Source organism: Odocoileus virginianus, chromosome 11 (genome assembly GCF_023699985.2).
Source record: "Odocoileus virginianus isolate 20LAN1187 ecotype Illinois chromosome 11, Ovbor_1.2, whole genome shotgun sequence".
Classification (NCBI taxonomy): domain Eukaryota; kingdom Metazoa; phylum Chordata; class Mammalia; order Artiodactyla; family Cervidae; genus Odocoileus; species Odocoileus virginianus.
Genome location: NC_069684.1, coordinates 27,826,768 through 27,845,897, shown reverse-complemented (window position 1 = coordinate 27,845,897; position 19,130 = coordinate 27,826,768). Strand labels below are relative to the sequence as shown.

The following is a 19,130-nucleotide window of genomic DNA, read 5'->3' as shown; positions in this document are numbered from 1 at the left end:
TAAACACATATGACTTAAGGGTAACGTTAATAAAATAGTGGATATATGAGTTTTGGATTCAGAGATGTCTATTTAAATCCTGACTCAGACATACAGCATGTATCCTTGGACAAGTCACTTAACCTCTTGCTAAGGCTTAATAGTACCTATCTCACAAGGTTAGGAAACAAAAACCCACACAGGTTTAGAGTTCAGAATATGACTGGCAAGAAATAACTGAAGTGGCAATGCTGTTACTATTATTGTTACTGCTACTATTACCACCACCTCACAGATATTAATTTTTAGGAAAAAACAGATATTAAAAATATTTTCCCAGGTTTAAACTTTTGAAGGATTAATAAAGAAACATTATACAAATTACTAGAGTCTTGTCAGTTTAGGCTCTTTTCTCTGTGAATAACATGGGAAATGAGAGTCAACGAAATTTAATTTTTCTCTTCAGTTTAATATAAACCTTGAAATGTAAGACAATCACAGTTGAAAGAAAAGGAGATCATCATTGCAATAAAAAAGAATAAAATATCTACAAATAAACCTACCTAAAGAGACAAAAGACCTGTATGGAAAAAACTGTAAGAAGCTGATGAAAGAAATAAGATTACACAAACGGATGGAGAGACATACCATGTTCTTGGACTGAAAGAATCAATACTGTGAAAATGACTATGCTACCCAAAGCAATCTACAGATCCAATTCAATCCCTATCAAACTACTAGTGATATTTTTCACAGAACTATAACAAAAAATTTCACAGTTTGTATGGAAACACAAAAGACAATTTGTGTTTTGTCAAAGCAATCTTAAGAAAGAAAAATGGAGCTGGAGGAATCAACCTTCCTGACTTCAGACTATACTACAGAGCTACAGTCATCAAGACAGTATGGTACTAGCACAAAAACAGAAATACAGACCAATGGAACTAGACAGGAAGCACAGAGACAAATCCACGCACCTATGGCCACCTTATCTTTGACAAAGGAGGCATGAATATACAATGGAGAAAAGATAGCCTCTTCAATAAGTGGTGCTGGGAAAACTGTATAGCTACATGCAAAAGAACGAAACTAGAACATTTCTGAACACCATACACAAAAGTAAACTCAAAATGGATTAAAGACTTAAATGTAAGGCCAAAAACTATAAAACTCTTAGAGGAAAACATAGGCAATATATTCTTTGGCATATATCACAGCAATATCCTCTTTGACCCACCTCCTAGAATAACAGAAATAAGAACAAAAATAAACAAACAGGACCTGATTAAGCTTAAAGGCTTTCACACAGCAAAGGAAACAATAAACAAAATGAAAAGACAACCCTCAGAATGGGTAAAAATAATTGCAAATGAAACAACTGACAAAGGATTAACCTCCAGAATAAACAAACAGCTCATCTAGCCCAATACCAGAAGAACAAACAACCCAAACAAAAAATAGGCACGTGAAAAGATGCTCAATATTGCTCATTATTAGGGAAATGCAAACCAAACTACAATGAGGTATCACTCCACTGATCAGAGGCCACCATCAAAAAACCTTCAAACAATAAATGCTGGAGAGGGTGTGGAGAAAAGAGAACCCTATCGCACTGTTGGTGGGAATGCAAATTGATATAGCCACTATGGAGAACAGTCTGGAGACTCCTTTAAAAACTAGGAATAAAACTACCATATGATCCAACAACTCCACTACTGGATATATACCTGGAGAAAATGATAATTGAAAAAGACACATGTACCCCAATATTCATTGTAGCACTATTTACAACAGCTAGGGCATGGAAGCAATGTAGATGTCCATCAACAGATGAATGGATAAAGAAGTTGTAGTACATATACACAATGGAATATTACTCAGCCATAAAAAGGAACTCATCTCCTCAGTTCTAATAAGGTGAATGAACCTAGAGCCTATTACAGAATGAAGTCAGTCAGAAAGTGAAAAACAAATATCATATATTAACACATATATATGTAATCTAGAAATATGGTACTAATAAACATATCTGCAGGGCAGTAATGGAGACATAGGGAGTGGATTTGTGGACACAGGGACAAGGAGAGGGTGGGACAAATTGAGTGAGTAGCATTGAAACATATACACTGCCATCTGAAAAATCAGACAGCTGGTGGAAATTTGCTTTATGATGCAGGGAGCTCCGATCTGCTGCTCTGTGACAACCTAGACGGGTGGGATGGGGTGGGAGGTGGTGGGGGAGGTTCAGGAGGGAGGGGATGTGCATGTACCTATGGCTGATTCATGTTGATATATGGTAGCAACCAACACAAAACTGTAAAGCAATTACCCTCCAACTAAAAATAAGTTCTGGGAAAAAAGAAAGACAAGGAGAAAACATAACATGGCAACATGGTCAGAATAAGAGACAGGCACTATAACATGTTTACAATGCCCAAGAACCAGGTGAGAAATATTAAACTATCATTTCAGCACTCCATGTGCAAGGCTGCTATGGCTTTAAGTTCTTTTATAGCATTTCCAAATACACTAAAAATAAAAAGCTATTTACAGGTTCTGTTATTTACAGGGTTCTGAAATTCTGCTTCACACTCGCAGCTCCTTATAGTGGAAGACTTAATCCTTTAAGCAAACAACTCAGGATGGGGGTTGGGGGTGGGGCACAGGTGGTAAATCCACCTTAGGCACACTCCCTAAAAGAAAAATTCAATAGTTTTTGTCATTTGCACTCAGACTAGAGCTCTCACATCCACAACAAACTCTGAACCAGCCAGATGAGTAAGTCCAACTCCAAGAACTGAGACCAACCAGCCTCAGGTTGGGGCCGGCGGGGTGGAATACCCTAAGAAAATACAACTTACACAGAATTTTATTTAGTTCTCACATAATAAGGCAAAAGATAAAAAACTTTATGAAGTTATCAGTTTTCTGCAGTTTAAAACATAAAAAGGAGATATCTGAGTTACAAAATACTAACTACTATGGATAAAAAGCCTCAAGACAGAATCACAAGTCATCACTACCAGGCCTCCTAGAAATGACTGGGCTTCAGTTTTCCCAACAATAAAAATAAATTTTTTCTAGGTTATAAAGTAAAAGTAGTGTTACAACTACTAAGTGAATAAGATGAGATGGCTGGATGGCATCATTGACTCAATGGACACAAGTTTGAGCAAACTGCAGGAGATAGTGAAGGACAGGGAAGCCTGGTGTGCAGCAGTCCATGGGGTCACAAAGAGTCGGACAAGACTTAGCAACTCAGCAATGTAAACAAACTGAACAGGATGCTGTGCTGTGCTGTGCTGAGCTTAGTCGCTCAGTTGTGTCCGACTCTTTGACAGCCCACGGACTGTAGCCTGCCAGGCTCCTCTGTCCATGAGGATTCTCCAGGCAAGAATATTAAAGGGGGTGGCCATGCCCTCCTCCAGGGGATCTTTCTGACCCAGGAATCAAATCGGAGTCTCCTGCATTGCAGGAGGATTCTTCACCATCTGAGCCACCAAGGAAGCCCAAGAATACTGGAGTGGGTAACCTGTCTCTTCTCCAAGGGATCTTCCCAACCCAGGAATTGAACCAGAGTATCCTGCATTGCAGGTGGATTCTGCACCAGCTGAGCTACTAGGAAGCCCAAATAGGACACTGCTGCTACTGCGAAGTCACTTCAGTCATGTCCGACTCTGTATGACCCCACAGACGGCAGCCCACCAGGCTCCCCCGTCCCTGGGATTCTCTAGGCAAGAACACTAGAGTAGGTTGACATTTCCTTCTCCAATGCGTGAAAGTGAAAAGTGAAAGTGAAGTCACTCAGTCATGTCCGACTTTTAGCGACCCCATGGACTGCAGCCTACCAGGCTCCTCCGTCCATGGGATTTTCCAGGCAAGAGTACTGGAGTGGGTTGCCATTGCCTTCTCCGAAACAGGACACCCATGTGTGCTCAGTCGTATCCAACTATTTGCAACTCCACGGACTGCAGCCTGCCAGGCCTCTCTGTCCATCGAATTTTCCAGGCAAGATTACTGGAGTGGGTTGCCACCCCCTTCTCCAAGGGATCTTCCCGACCCAAGATTGAACCCAAGTCTCTTGCATCTCCTGCACTGGCAGGTGGACTCTTTACAACTACTGCTACCTGGGAAGCCCCATTCAAATCAAGGGTTAGCAAAATTAATCTCCTGTTTTTAGCACAGGAGGAAAAAAAATGGTTGTTACATGTATTACATACTCCAAGCAATACAAGATTATTCATAAGGCCACCAGATGACTACAGTATAAAATATGTATCAATTTTATACATATTATCAATTTAATTTCAAGGAACCATAAAATCACCATTAAGGGAAACACTTTACTATCAATACTACCATTATATACACCAAAATTCCTTAGCCATAGTGGGGAAAGATGTAAACAAATATGGCCAGGAGCAGAATTTCTGGGTACCAAAATAAGGAGCCAACAAAGTTCTGTTTATGTTATAAAAATGCAGGGGAATCAATGATAATGATTTGAAAGCATAAAACGACGATAGAAATGTCATCACACTTTTGTTTAATCTCCTGCTACCACACCAATTCTGAAACAAGATATAAAATTTAATTGGCAGAAATATCTGCTGATCAATTTGGAGTTAAAACTAAAAAGAAGGAAAGGTTTATAAATAAATTATGAAATGATAAAACAATATAACCTTTGAGTTCGGGTTTTAATATGCTAACCCAAAACTGTAATGTATACTTCCAGTGTAATCTGTTAAATGTACTGTGGATTTCAAGATCTTGAATCAAAACAGGTCCCCAAATACTTTTCAGCCCTATAAACTGAAAGAAAAACCAAATTCTCAGAATTTTTGTGTAAATTTTAATTTTTAAAAATTCTTATTTTCAGAATCTTCTTAAAACTGAAAAATCACAAGAGTTCATCAAAACTTACAATGTACAGTATTTTGTGCTCAGTTGCTCAGTTGTATCAGACTCGGCAAGCCTTTGGACTGTAGACCACCTGTCTCCTCAGCCTATGGGATTTCCCAGGCAAGAATACTGGGGTGGGTTGCCATTTACTCCTCCAGGGGATCTTCCTGACCCAGGGATCAAAACTGCATCTCCTTCATTGCAGAGGGATTCTGTACTGCTGAGCCATACTATACAGAGAAGCCTGTATAGTATTTTAGTTGTTTCTTAAAAGTCAAGAATAGTTAATAGAAAGCTTTCCAATCTAAATTGTCTATTGTATTGGTAATGAAGATGCATCAACTAATAGCTTTAAGAAAGTGGGCTTTAATTGAAACATGTATATTATCTAGGGTGAAACAGATCACCAGCCCAGGTTGGGTGCATGAGACAAGTGCTTGGGCCTGGTGCACTGGGAAGACCCAGAGGGATTGGGTGGAGAGGGAGGTGGGAGGGGGAACCGGGATGGGGAATACATGTAAATCCATGGCTAATTCATTTCAATGTATGACAAAAACTACTGTAATGATGTAAAGTAATTAGCCTCCAACTAATAAAAGTAAATGGAAAAAAAAAAGAAAGTGGGCTTTAAATTTACTGGGCCACAAGAGAAACACAAAAAGATGTCCAACATCGCTAATTACGAGAGAAATGCAAATCAAAACTACAGTGAGGTATCACTTCACACTGATCAGAATAACTATCATCAAAAAAGTCTACAAATAATAAATGCTGGAGAGGGTGTGGAGAAAAAGGAACCCTCCTACACTGTTGGTGGAAATGTATTTAAATTGGTGCAGCCACTATGGAGAACACTGGGAGGTTCCATAAAAAGCTAAAAAACAGAGCTACCATACGATTCTGCAATCCCTCTCCTGGGAATATATTTAGGAAAAAACACACTTGGGGACTTCCCTGGTGGTCCCAGGGTTCAGAATCCACCTTCCAATGTAGCGGATGTGGGTTTGATCCTTGGTCGGGGAACTAAGATCCCACTTGCCACAACCAGAGAGCCCATGTGCTCCAGAGTCTGGGTATGGGCTAGACTTCTTCCAGAGAGAAGCCCACAGGCCACAATGAGAGAAGCCCATGTGCCACAGTGAAGCTCTTGTGTACCACAACTAAGACCCAATGCAGCCAACTAAATAAATATTTTTTAAAACCCCATAATTTGAAAAGATTCATGCACCTTAATGTTCACTGAAGCATTATTTACAAAAGCCAAGATATGGAAGCAACTTAAGCGTTGATCAACAGATGAATGGATAAGATATGGTGTATGTATACAATGGGATATTGCTCAGCCATAAAAAAGAATGTGGGAGGGAGGGTAAATTAAGAGTTTGGAATTACAATGTTCATCGCAGCACTGTTTATAATAGCCAGGACATGGAAGCAACCTAGATGCCCATCAGCAGACGAATGGATGAGGAAGCTGTGGTACATATACACCACGGAATATTACTCAGCCATTAAAAAGAATTCATTTGAATCAGTTCTAATGAGATGGATGAAACTGGAGCCCATTATACAGAGCGAAGTAAGCCAGAAAGATAAAGACCATTATAGTATACTAACACATATATATGGAATTTAGAAAGATGGTAACAATAACCCTATATGCAAAACATAAAAAGAGACTCAGATGTATAGAACAGACTTTTGGACTCTGTGGGAGAAGGCGAGGGTGGGATGTTTCAGGAGAACAGCATTGAAACATGTGTATTATCTAGGGTGAAACAGATCACCAGCCCAGGTTGGATGCATGAGACAAGTGCTCGGGCCTGGTGCACTGGGAAGACCCAGAGGGATCGGGTGGAGAGGGAGGTGGGAGGGGGGACTGGGACGGGGAATACATGTAAATCCATGGCTAATTCATTTCAATGTATGACAAAAACCACTGCAATGTTGTAAAGTAATTAACCTCCAACTAATAAAAATAAATGGAAAAAAAAAAGAGTTTGGGATTAATATACACATACTACTATATATAAAGTCGATAACCAACTATTATATAACACAGGGAACTATTCTCAGTATTTTGTAATAACCTATAAGCCTTCCAAAAATGGCTCTGTGGGTAATATATCCATTTGCAATGCAGGAGACATAGGAGACATGGGTTTGATCCCTGGATAAGGAAGATCTCCTGGAGAAGGAAATGGCAACTCACTCCAGTATTCTTGCCTGGGAAATCCCATGGACAGAGGAGACTGGTGGGTCCCAGTCCATGGAATCACAGAGTCAGACATGACTGAGTGACTGAGCACACCTAAGGAGAAAGAATCTGGAAAAAAAAAAAAAGTAACAGTGAGAGATTTTATTTTCTTGGGCTCCAAAACCACTGCAGATGGTAACTGCAGCCATGAAATTAAAAGATGCTTGCTCCTTGGAAGAAAAGCTATGATAAACCTAGACATGCTGCAATCCATGGGGTCGCGACTGAGCGAGTGAACTGACTGATGTATAACCGAATCACTTTGCTGTACACCTGAAACTAACACAACACTGTAAGTCAATTTCACTTTGATAAAAAAAAACTATAAATAAAAATTTACCTGATCTTATCAGTATATTTTCAACATCACTTAAAAATTCTAAATGGTAAAGAACCTGAAAGAATTACAATTTAAAAGAAATCTAGTTATACTTTTCCTAAGCACATAAGACAATTAAGGCTGAATTATTTCTTGTATGTGCTTAAAATTTTTAAATTACAATTACTAAGGGGAATTCCCTTCTGATCCAGTGGATAGGATTCTGTACTTTCACTGCTGTGGACCCAGGGTTTATCCTTGGTGGAGGAACTAAGGTCTTGCAGGCCATGTGACATAGCCCTCTACTCTTCTTCCCAGACAAAAAATTATTCAGAAAACTAAGAAGTGGATCTGATTGAAATTTTCCATAGTGGAGAAATACAAGTGATTGGTTACATAGTAATTCTTGATAAGCAAACAGAATATGGGATGTCAAGATTCTCTTTTTTTTTTTTTTAATATGGAACGCTTCACAAATTTGCGTGTCATCCTCGCGCAGGGGCCATGCTAATCTCTGTATCATGTCAGGATTCTCTTAAACCAAATTATGTTGTCAAATAAGTAACCGTTACTGTTTCCGCAGCCATTTTATACACAGAACTACAGTGAGCATTTGACTCTTAACACTGAAAATGTCAAGATACTGCATATGTCTATTTATAAAATGTGCTCAGTCACTCAATGTGTCCAACTCTTAGCGATCCCATGAACCATAGTCTGTCAATGGAATTTTCCAAGCAAGAATACTGGAGTGGACTGCCATTTCCTCCTCCAGAGGATCTTCCTGACTCAGGGATCAAACCCTAGTCTCCTCCATCACCTACACTGCAAGCAGATTCTTTTACCATTGAGCCACCTGGGAAGCCCACTGATAAGATGACTCAGGGATAAATTTGTTCACATACAAGAGTAACATCCAATGACACACACACACACACACACATATACATACTTGTAGTTGTAAACATTTGATTATGAGAAATATGCATCTATGCTTGTTTTTTTTAACCTGGAATATTAAAAAGCATTTCACCAAATTAAGTTGAGAAACAAAAGTATGGCCTAAGTGGATTTTTTTTTTTTTTTAGTTCTACCACTTTATTGCTACCAACCCATCTCCCTCCACCCTTGTGCACACATGCTCAGTCATGTAACCCCATGGACTGCAGCCCGCCAGGCTCCTCTGTCCATGGACTTTTCCAGGCAAGAATACTGGAGTGGGTTGCCATTTCCTTCTCCATGGATTTTTTTTAAAAGGAACAAGGAAAGTGACTAAAAAATTTGGCAGTTAAAACAGTTAAGAAGGCTGATTTGTTAAAAGCAGACATAATCTCAAGTGACAACTTTCCAACAATCTCTCTTCTTTTCCATCATGAAACTAACAATTTTTTTCTCTACATACAGTCAATATATAAGCTTAAGATAAAAGATGCCAAATGCAGATTTTTCATCAGGCCTGGGGAATTCAAAATATCCCTGTTGTCCTTGGGGCTTCCATAAAATGAACGGGTAAAATGATCTAATTTCTTAAACAAAACATATCATCATACCAGGTAATAATCCCTTTAGGTCCAGTTTTTCACAAGTCCAAATTTTCAAGACAATCTTACCTTTTTAGTGCAGCAGTTCTCTAAACGTGGTGGAGGACCTGTGAGGGTCCCCAAGGCCCTTTTGAGGGTCTCTGAGGCCCTCCCTATTTCAATTATGTATCTGTGTGAGGCCACATCTTCTTCATATACTTCATACTTTTTCATATAAAAATTTTATAATCACAATTTGAATACAGAAGTAGTTATGAGAATCTAGCTATCTGCTGAGATGCCACTCATCTCACTCTTTTTTGTTTTAAAAGATCGTATGTCACCCAGCTAGAGAGCTAAAATTAAAACTGACTATGGAGCTTCCTCCCCAGAAGCAGACAAGTTGAGGTAGATGGCTCTCCCAAGATCATGGATGAAGATCTTTGTCTCCAATATGAAACTATTTGGTTTGTCTTTGCTCGACTAGCTTTTTTCCTCTGTAAATGGAGGAAGACAATGGTCCTTAACACACAGGAAGACAATGTCCTTTAACTCTGGCAACTGTCACTAAATCTACCACGAAGGCCATAGTTGCACAACAAAAGTCCCTAGAATTTCTTGCTAAGGTGGTTTGGATAACAGAATTGCTTTCAGTTACTGGCAAATCAAGCCATAAGTTTGTGCCATAGCAAATACCTCCTGCTATACCTGGATCAATCCCTCTGATCCTGGAGGAAACACAGGAAATTAACAAAGAAGCCACTTAAGACAGGTTGATGCCCCTTTGGGTACATTCTTTGCTTTATTAGGTACCAACTTGTCTGGTTCCCAGGGAGCCTTAAGGAGCATTCTAGTCTTTTGGTATTATCCAACTGACAGTCATCATTATAATCTCCCTAGTGGGCTGTATTCTCTCATGGGTCTTAAATTTATGTTTGTAGTCATCAGCAATACATTATTAGATGGTCTCACTGCACTTGGAGAGAAATAAGATGAACGAGGTGAACAGCAAAAACAATTCTCTCACAGACCAGGCTCATAACCTATGAGTTTCATGCCCAGACAAAATCAACAACCTGATGGTGACCAAGAGTAGCACTTACAGCAAATTTCTGGTTAAACTCTCCTGTATGAGAAGAGGGCCAAAAGGGGGGAGGGTGTTAATTAAGCAAGGAGACCATTACACTGAGGTGGCTCTAATAATTTACAGCCCTACCTAAGTAAACCAAAACCTAAGCCTGCAAATGCCTCGAGAGTGGGAAATCAAACCTAACGACAACCAATAACCAAAAGGCAGTCAGCCTTTTCCAAATAAGGCAAATACTAAAGCTATAACTGATCAAATAGTTTTTCTGCTTTGCTTTTCTCCATGAAAGTCTTTCCCTCCAACTCCTGTTGATGGAGCACTCCTAACCACTTCCAGTTTGGCAGTGCCCAATTCAATTAGATTTTTGCTCAAATAAACTATTAAAATTTAAAAGGAAAGAAAAAAGTTATGACAAATGAATCAATAAAATTTCAAACTAAAGTTTAAATTTCTAATATGGCAAAATATCAAGAGACAGTACAAAATAAACAAAAGCTCAGTAATTTAAAAATATAAAAGGGTCCTGAGCCCACCAGAAAGTTTAAACAAGACTAGAAACAAAAACCCCACTAGCTTAGTAGATGGTCTGATATGATCCTAATTCCATTTTACACTCCACCACTTCTGATACAACCTAAATTGCTGGATTAAGTCTGTGGTTTGTTTGTTTGTTTTACAAAGAAAAAAATTTTTTTAATTGGAGGATAAATGCTTTACAATATTGTGTTGGTCTGTCGTACATCAATCAGTATATGTATAAGTAAACATATACTCCCCCATCTCTGGAACTGCCCTCTCAACCCACCACGCCCACCCCTTCTATGCTGTCACAGAGCACTGGGCTGAGCTCCCTGTGTTACACAGCAACTTCCCACTCTTGCGACCCCGTGGGACTGCAGCTTGCCAGGCTCCTCAGTCCATGGGATTCTCTAGGCAAGAGTACTGCAGTGGGTTGCCATCTCCTTCTCCAGCTTTTTTGGTTTTACAAGAAAATCAGGAAGGAAATACTCAACAGTTCAGTCTGGCAAGGTACCTCATTTTGTCTTCCTAAACTTTAATTTCCCTAGTGGGTTATGAGACCTTCAAAGGTCCTGCTAACTCTAGGATTCTGTGACTCTCCGCCTCCCTGCAAATCTTCCAGCTCTGACTCCTCCATACTGTCCGACACGGGAGAGAAGGCCCTGGACAACCTGGCCCCAAACTAACCGCCTGGTTGCTCACTCTCACTCTCTGGCCACACTTTATCCCACCCACTAGGGATCTATCCCATGGACAGAGGAGCCTGGTGGGCTGTGGTCCACAGGGCCACAAAAGAGTCAGATACAGCTAAGCGATTAAATAACAACAATCATCTATCCACATAACAGTATACCAGTTTAGGGGCTTCCCTGCTGGTCCAGTGGTTAGGACTCTGCGCTTTCACAGGTTCTGTCCCTGGTGGGGAACTAAGATCTCACACGCCTCACAGTGCAGCCAAAACAAACAAGAGTATACCAGGTTCTAATCACGGGTGCCTCCCTTTTTTCTTATCAGATGAAAGTCCTTAGTTAAATTACTTCCTCTCTAATCTTTCATTTTCTTGCATGTAAATGGTCATAATACCTACCACATATGAGAGGCTGTGGTGAGGATTTAATGAGTTAGTGATGACAAACTACTTAGCACTCTGCCTAGCACACAGAAATATGAGCGCTCTTGTCCATACCTGTTCCTACTGAAGACACCTTTCTGTACTTCCCTGATTTGCCTTCAAGGATTAGTGAGATCCAAAGTTAACCTCCTGCTCTGCAGCTGTTCTTGACAACCGCACCCCACCCCATAAGCATTCATTAGTTTCTTAGTTGTGTATTTCTAAACCTCTTTTACTACAATGTCTGTCTCAAACCTCTTTACTCTGTATTATAACCACTCATTTACTGGACTCTTAAAAGTCCAAGACTGGGTTCATCTTTGTAAATAGAATCTAGCCATGGTGCCCAATGTATAATGGATGTGTGCCTCCAAGAAATTATTGACTTGAATTACACAAGCAACTGAAATTGATGCCTAGGAAAGTACCCCAAGCTCAATAAAATGAAGGTAATTACCTACATTCAGTATCTAAGAGTGAAATGAAAATTTCTGATAAAATATGACTGTTGGAAACTGCAAAGTATGTCTTTCTTCTTTCATGTTTCATTAGTTATTCAAGAAAAACAATGGCTGTTCTAGCCAAGATTCTAGGACTTTGACACATATTATTAACCTGACTGAAAAATCACTGGTAACTGTAAAAACAAAAACACTTCATGGATCCTGTCATCTACAACTTTGTAGATTTTTTAAACAGACATTTTCTGGGATGAAAGAAAAAGCACAACTACAACACACAACACAATGCTTTAAATATCTAACAAAGTCCAGGGTCTTTGGATGCAATTTATTCTATTTCATTCAAAAATCTTGTAACTGTGAAGACTTACATCAGTGGCTCTTGGCTGGGACAATTCTGTCCCCCAAGGGACATTTCTGGTTGTCACAAGGGGTGAAGCTTACTGCCACTTAGTAAGCAGAGGCCAGGGCTGCTACTAACATCCTACAATGCACAAGACAGTCCCCACAACAAAGAATTACCTGGCCTCAAATATGGATAGTACCAAGGTTGGGATGAGATGGCTGGATGGCATCACCAACTCGATGGACATGAGTTTGAGTAAACTACGGGAGTTGGTGATGGACAGGGAGGCCTGGCGTGCTGCAATTCATGGGGTCACAAAGTGTTGGACACGACTGAGTGACTGAACTGAACTGAAGGTTGAGAAAACCCGCCTACATTATTTCTTTGACTGCTTTCCGGTCTTTTGCAAATCCAACGTGCTAATTTTAAGCTGCAATTCAAACGTGGGATCCTTAAAGTCACTATTCTTCCTTATTACTAATATATCACTTCAGGGGCTTCTCTGGTGGTCTGGTGCTTAAGAATCTGCCTGCAACGCAGGAGATGTGGGTTCAATCCCAGGTCCGGGAAGATCCCATGTGCCACAAAGCAACAAAAACCCCTGTGCCACTACTGAGTTGTAGTTGTGTCCATAGGAGTGTGTGTATCCACGCACTCCAAAACCTACATGCCATAACTAGAGAGCCCAAGTGCCACAGTTATTGAAGCCCTGGTACTCAGGAGCCTAGGAGCTGCAACTGCTGAGCTGAGAGCCACAAGTAGAGAGTTTGTGCAACTCAACGAAGATCTCATGTGCTGCAACTAAGATGATGCAGCCAAATAAATGAATAAATAAATGTTTTAAGTATGTATTTATCACTTCATAAAGATCTCTGAATAATGCCAAAACTTACAGGAAAAAAAAAAAAGGTCAACTTTTATAGATTAGACTGAGAGGAAGCTAGGATCAAAAATGTTCTGATGTCATTTGATTTTGGAAAACATGACAAAAAGGGAAACCACACACAGCTTTTTATAATATGTGCTTTGCCATGTCAATAGCAGGATCAAAGTACTTGCAGACAAAACTGTTTCATAATTTTTTAATAAATGGTAAAATAAATGGGTGAAATATACAGTACAGCTCCTCCTACTCTATCAGGTTCACAGCAATGGTAACTGCTACAATTCATGTTAAAATTGTTCCTCAACTCAATAGCTTTCTTTACCCTCAACTTAGAGGTTTAAGATGATAGTTCAGATCACAACTAGATATTTTTCTCACCAAAGTATCATGGTCAGAGAAATGAATAAAACTTCCATTCTCCATAAAGAGCTTAAGGGGTTATTTTGCCTTATAACTTTAAGACATTTTAAAAATTGCCTTTAAGAATGACAATGTAACTCAACAGCAAAAAGAACAAGCCATCAGATGCAAAAATGAGTATCTTTAAACTTGAACAGACATTTCTCCAAGGAAGATACAAATGGCCAAGGCACACATGAAAACATGCTAAACATGACTTTCAGAGAAATTAAAATCAAAACAAGATATCATTTCATACTCATTGCTGCTGCTGCTGCTAAATCGCTTCAGTCGTGTCTGACTCTCTACGGCCCCATAGATGGCAGCCCACCAGGCTCCTCTGTCCCTGGTATTCTCCAGGCAAGAATACTGGAGTGGGCTGCCATATCCTTCTCCAATGCATGCATGCATGAAAAGTCGCTTCAGTCGTGTCCGACTCTGTGCGACCCTATGGACAGCAGCCCACCAGGCTCCCCTGTCCACAGGATTCTCTAGGCAATAATACTGGAGTGGGCTGCCATTTCCTTCTCCATCATACCCATTAGGATGGCTATTATAAAAAATAGAATATAACTATGTTGGCTGGAATGGAAAGAAACTGGAACTCCTGTGCACTGTTGGTGGAAAAGTAAATGGTATAGATACTGTGGAAAATAGTATGATAGTGCCTTTAAAAATTACAATTGCCACAATCATTCAGCAATTCCACTTCTGGACATATAACCAAAAGAACTGAAAGCAGGGGCTCAAATAGATATTTGTTCACCCACATTCATAGCATGTTTAATAGCCAAAGAGTAGAAGTAACCCAAGGGTACAAAGACAGACGACTGTATAAACAAAATGTGGTATCGATATACAATGGAATTTTATCGAGCCTTAAGAGGGAAGAAAATTCAGGCATATGCTAAAACTTGGATGAACTCTGAGAATATTATGCTAAATGATATAAGCCATTGACCAAAGAGTCAATTGTATGACTCAATTTTTATGAAGTAACTAGAGCAGTCAAATTTATAAAGACAGAAGGAATGATGGCACGGCCTAGGGCTGGGGAAGAAGAGAATGAAGAGTTCCTGTTTAACGGAAAGATGAAAGGGTTCTGGAGATGAATAGCGGTGATTGCTGTACAACAAGGTAATGTACTAATGTCACTAAAGTGTATACTTAAATGGTTAAAATGGCAAAAATTTCATGTTATCTATACACACACACCGACCACACTGCCTCCTAAGAAATCTGTATGCAGGTCAAGAAGCAACAGTTAGAACCAGACAAGGAACAAGGGACTGGTTCAGAATTGGGAAAGGAGCACATCAAGGGTGTATATTGTCACCCTGCTTATTTAACTTATATGCAGAGTATATCATGCGAAATGCTGGATTAGATGAAACACAAGCTGGAATCAAGATTGCCAGGAGAAACATCAGTAACCTCAGATATGCAGATAACACCATCCTTATGGCAGAAAGTGAAGAGGAACTAAAGAGCCTCTTGATGAAGGTGAAAGGGGAGAGTGAAAAAGTTGGCTTAAAACTCAACATTCAAAAAATGAAGATCATGGCATTGGGTCCCATCACTTAATGGCAAACAGATGTGGAAACAATGGAAACAGACTTTATTTTGGGGGGCTCCAAAATCACTGCAGATGGTGATTGCAGTCATGAAATTAAAAGACGCTTGCTAGAGACATTACTTTGCCGACAAAGGTGCGTCCAGTCAAAGCTATGGTTTTTCCAGTAGTCATGTATGGATGTGAGAGCTGGACCATAAAGAAAGCTAAGCGCTGAACAATTGATGCTTTGAACTGTGGTGTTGGAGAAGACTCTTGAGGGTCCCTTGGACTGCAAGAAGATCAAATCAGTTAATCCTAAAGGAAATCAGTCCTGAATATGAATATTCATTGGAAGGACTGATGCTGAAGCTCCAATACTTTGACCACCTGATGCAAAGAGCTGACTCACTGGAAAAGACCCTGATGCTGGTCAAGACTGAAGGCAGGAGAAGCGGACAGACGATGATATGGTTGGATGGCATCACCAACTCGATGGACATGAGTTTGAGCAAGCTCCAGGAGTTGGTGATGGACAGGGAAGCCTGGCGTGCTGCAGTCCATGGGGTGGCAAAGAGTCAGACACTGAGCAACTGAACTGAACACATACACACAAAACCTAAGAAGTAAAATACAAAATGAACTGTACTTCTCTTTGTTCCTTAGAAAAAAATGGAGAGATTCCAAATCAGTCAATGTAACAAGCTATGTGCTGGGTTTTGCCAATAAGGCTCTGCTGAATCAAGAGGTCTCACAACCTGGCTTATCAAGGTAAAGGTTACCCAGAAATAATTTCAGAGAAATGAGTCAGCTCTAACTGGCAATTCCACAACTATCTGGAAAGAACTGGGGAAAGCATTTTAGGTCTTCACTGTATATATTATAAATTAAACTCTTTAGACCGAAAGTTAATGAAAAGTTAGCTTAAATTCTTGGTATTTAGGATACTTACTGAGAAAAACTGTATTTATATATTAAAAAGTGAAAATGCATTTTAAAATTATGGAAGCAATATTTTAATGTCAATTTTGTTTTGGTCCACATATTTCTTCTATCATTAGAAACCACAAAGACTTCTAATGGGAAAAGATCTGATTTTAAAAATACGATGATTAACTGAAATAGTGAAACTGATAACAGAAGTGTTATTTCCTTTTCTTTCAACATTTATCTGTTTTTTCCTAATTGAAGTATCATTGATTTACAATGTTTGCTAGTTTTAGGTGTACAGCAAAATAATTCAGTTATTTATATATTTATATTCTCTTTTTCAGATTCTTTTTCCCTGTAGGTTATTACAAGATATTGAATACAGTTCCGTGTGCTATACAGTAGGTCCTTACTGTTTATCTATTTTATATACAGCAGTATTTATTTGTTAATCCCAAACTCTTAATTTATCCCTCACCCCTTTGGTAGCCATGTTTGTTCTCTATGTTTAAGTCTATTTCTATTTTGTAAATAAATTCACTTATATCATCTTCTTAGATTCTATACATAAGTGATAAAAGATACTGTCTTTCTCTTTCTGACTTACTTCACTTAGTATAGTAATCTTCAGGTCTGACTGTGTTGCTTGCTTGCTGACTGAGGGGTGTGTGTGTGTGTGTGTGTGTGTGCACGCGTGCGCGATGCCTATGTGTAACCTTTACCTCAACAGACAAAGCTAGAAGCAGAAAGAGAGCCATAATCCACCAGCAATAATTTTTCTTTACACTGCAATCAGTTTCTAATATAAAAAATAAATTATTTTCTAAGGATTTCTAAGTGTAATAGAAAATCTACACTTCAAAAATTAACTTTTCTGGGTTCTAGTTTCCACCTAGCCTTTACCTATGAGCATTTGTAAATATCAAGCATGCCTAAACCTTAGGTACTTTCTCTGCTTTATACATAGATAAGATTAAACAGGTGTAGAGTTCATGGTCACTGAAGTAGTGGTAAATTCAAATGCGGTAATTAAAATAATTGATTTTATTTATCTTCCTATTCTAAAGTCCAACAGTTTACATAAATGAAGGAAAAAACAAAATTATTAAGGACAATTTTTTAAAGAGCACCTTATTTTGGTGGAAAATACTTTTTTTTTAAATACTATTTAAAATTGAGCTTAAATATGCTATGTGTAGCATATGTGTAGCTTGGTCACAAAAAAATTAAGTACAAGTAACTTCTGGGTGCAACTACAGCTGCAAGGTAATGTTTTTAAGCTTATTACTGATACTATTTTTTAGCAGAATTAAATACAAGGAATATGGAAGTAGTTAATCTATAGAATCACAGCTAGATAAGTAAAGGTTACTTCCCCAAAAGCCTACAGGAATATTATTCAGTCTTAAAAACGAAGACAATTCTGACATTTGCTACAACATGGATGAATCTCTAAAACATTGGACTCAGTGAAATAAGCCAGACACAAAAGGACAAATATTGTATTATTCCATTTTTATGAGTTACCTAGAAATAGTCAGGTTCATAGAGACAAAAAGTAGAATGGTGGTTACCAGGGACTAGGGCAGAGAAACCATTATTGTCTAATGGTTACAGAGTTCCAGTTTGGGAAGATGAAAAAGTTCTGGAGATGACCGGTGGTGATAGTTGTACAACAAAGTAAATATACTCAATGCCTCTGAACTGTACACTTGAAAACAGTTAAAATGGTAATTTTATGCTATATATATTTTACCACAATTTTTTAAAAATTGAAGGCTTACAAGGTTAGGCATTAAAAACATATTTGGAGGACCTTCCTGGTAGTCTAGTGATTAAGAATCCATTTTGCAATCCAGAAGACACAGGTTCAATCTCTGGTTGGGGAACTAAGATCCCACATGCCCGAGAGCAACTAAGCCCTCACACCACAACTACAGAGTCCATGTGCCACAGCAACAACAACAACAACAACAGGATCCCTCATGCCACAACTAAGACCCAATACAGCCAAATAAATAAATACTGAATAAATATTTTTAAGAAACTATAGTTTGGTGGTTTCAAATCTTAGTGTTCTAGTAACAACAGCAAAAATTGGCTACTGGAAAAAAATCAGAAAGTGGCTAAGCTCTTATAAATCTATTACTAAGAATTGTGTCGCATATTTGCTGATGGGCTTCATGGGGCTCTAGAAAACTTCCAAGTTAATTTTAAGATGATGGGTTAGCAGAAAACTAGTCACAAAGTGCAACTTATTCTTTTTTTTTTTACAACAGATATGGGGGCAGGGCAGGTATGTGATGAGATTCTGCCTGGATAGATTCTGCTAAGCACAAAATTTATAGCGGAAAAAAAAAAACTGTAGTGGATAAAGTGGGAAAATTACTTATGTATAAACTCTCACTGTAGCCTTTCCTCTAGGGTCAAAAGTACCTTTAGCTTAAATTCCAAAAAGCCTCATTGTCATTACATTTTTGACAATGTAACACTCACAAAACCTTAAGACTCGCAGAACCTTAAGCTTCACAAAACCTGATACTCAGGTAACTCAAAGCAAAGAGCATCAAACATGAAGGCATCCTAGAAGTCACAAGCAGATAGAACACATCTGCCTAAGGAACAAGACATAGTTCTGTAAGACAGCAAAGCCCTTAGAACATCCATGGGATGGATGTATCATTCAAGGGACAAACTGAGAAGAAATCTAAACTGCTAATTATTACAGTGGGATTTATTTCCTCAACTACACACAGTATAAAAACTAAATCTACTTCTTGTATGAACTAAATGGTTTAAAAGGCATAAACCAAGAAAGCATACAGATCAAGCTAAACCATTTTGTTGTTGTTGTTTTTA

General features: G+C 38.8%; 1 protein-coding gene and 1 pseudogene across 2 annotated transcripts in view; both read right to left on the bottom strand.

Annotated features, from left to right (window-relative positions):
- Positions 1 to 19,130, bottom strand: part of SPEN (spen family transcriptional repressor) — an 89,734-nt gene that overhangs the window by 28,755 nt on the left and 41,849 nt on the right. The window lies entirely within an intron of this gene.
- LOC139037570 (U6 spliceosomal RNA) lies at positions 7,915 to 8,015 on the bottom strand (annotated as a pseudogene).